The sequence below is a fragment of the Capsicum annuum genome, chromosome 10 (assembly GCF_002878395.1).
Source record: "Capsicum annuum cultivar UCD-10X-F1 chromosome 10, UCD10Xv1.1, whole genome shotgun sequence".
NCBI lineage: Eukaryota > Viridiplantae > Streptophyta > Magnoliopsida > Solanales > Solanaceae > Capsicum > Capsicum annuum.
In genome coordinates this window covers 220,188,465-220,190,214 of record NC_061120.1, presented here as the reverse complement: position 1 = coordinate 220,190,214, position 1,750 = coordinate 220,188,465, and the positions used below count along the sequence as shown (strand labels likewise).

At 39.4% G+C, this 1,750-nt stretch overlaps 1 pseudogene; it reads left to right on the top strand.

The window, feature by feature from the left end:
* The first annotated feature begins 2 nt into the window (after positions 1-2).
* Positions 3-920, top strand: LOC107844719 (annotated as a pseudogene).
* The last annotated feature ends 830 nt before the right edge of the window (positions 921-1,750 follow it).

The following is a 1,750-nucleotide window of genomic DNA, read 5'->3' as shown; positions in this document are numbered from 1 at the left end:
TGCAAGATTTCTGTGTGGCCGATCCTGCTAGCACAGGTATTGCATATCAATAAATCGCGATAAGAATTTCAGTTTCTTCTTATGTAGTCCATCCCTTCCAACGTGGCATAGTTTGATTTAGCACGGAACTTAAGAAAGAAACGAGAACTTCTAAAACTTGTGGCCTTATACATGCCATAATAGTTGTGTGGTTATAGACCTTCTCATCGATAATAAACTGAGAAGTGTAAAATCGTTGCGAAATTTACAAGTAACATTTTTTTGTTGAGACTAAAAAGGAAAGTGTGTCATATAGACTAAAGTGAAGCCGAATGAGTATTATATTAGGACTAGTAGATCAATAATTTAATGAATTTTCTCACTGTATCTTTTTTCCATTTTTTCAGCTAAGGTAAATGGCTTAGCTTGCAAAGATCCCAAGTCTGTTAGTGCGGAGGACTTTTCTTCAGTGGCCTACATTTGGCTGGAAACACATCAAACACTTTTGGCTCTAAGGTCACTGCTGTTAATGTAGCTCAAGTTCCAGGACTGAACACTCTTGGTATCTCATTGGCGCTCATCGACTATGCACCATGGGGAATCAACCCTCCACACACTCATCCAGGAGCTACTGAAATACTCACAGTCCTTGAAGGTTCTCTTCAAGTTGGTTTTGTAACTTCGAATCCTAAAAATCGCCTTATACTAAGGTCCTTAAAAATGGCGAAGTGTTTGTTTTTCCAATTAGACTTGTTCACTACCAACACAACGTGGGATATGGAAATGCTGTTGCTATTGCTGCTTTGAGTAGCCAGAATCCTGGTGTTATAAGCATTGCTAATCCAGTTTTCGTATCAGAACCAGCTATAGAAACATATATTCTTGCCAAGGCTTTTCAAGTTGATAAAAGCGTAGCCTCTTTGATACAATCAAAACTTTAAGCAGCTATCAACTCTCAAACAGACCTATGTTGATGTTTATTCATTCTTGGCTTAATTTGTTGCATGTATGTGTCACGACCCGAACCGGGGCCCAGGCCGTGACGAGCATTCCGAACCATGAAGGACCGAAACACCCCTATCTACCCGGTAACCATGCACATAATTCATGTGATAAAAAGAAATGCGGAAGATACACAATATTACGGAAACATGGTCATGAATCTAATGAAATCAATAATGGGAAATAATGTCCCACAATCTCTATCGACATCTGAAAATCGTCTGCGAAATCTCTACTATATGACTGAAACAAATTACTATCTGAAAACAGAGACAAGGCCCCCAGTAAACCCAAAAACTAATAAAGGATAAATAAAACTGCCAGACATCCGGCCTTCCAAAATATAGAAGGCTCACCAAGTAACTCTGCAACTCTGTCTAAAGAATCTACTGATTATCTGGACCCCTAAACTGTGCCTCCGAACTTGGGAGAGAAGGGAGTCACTACAAAAGTACTGGTAAGCAGAGAAATCCAAAACAACAATATAATATTTTTAATAGAATATAAGTGAGAGCCATTATAAAGCAGTTTCGTATCAAATCATTTGAAAAGCACATGGGCATAATGTAATAATTTTCCAACAACAATGCAATGCAGCTGAGCTAGGTGGAATACCCTACATATCACATTTACACCAACTGTCAAACCTCGGTTGCCGCCGAGATTAGAGTATAAGTGAGGGAAAGACACACAAGATCACACAGCAGGGTGTCTCGACCCACTAAAGTATGGTAGTGCACAAGATCACAAAGCAGGGCTCCTAACCATA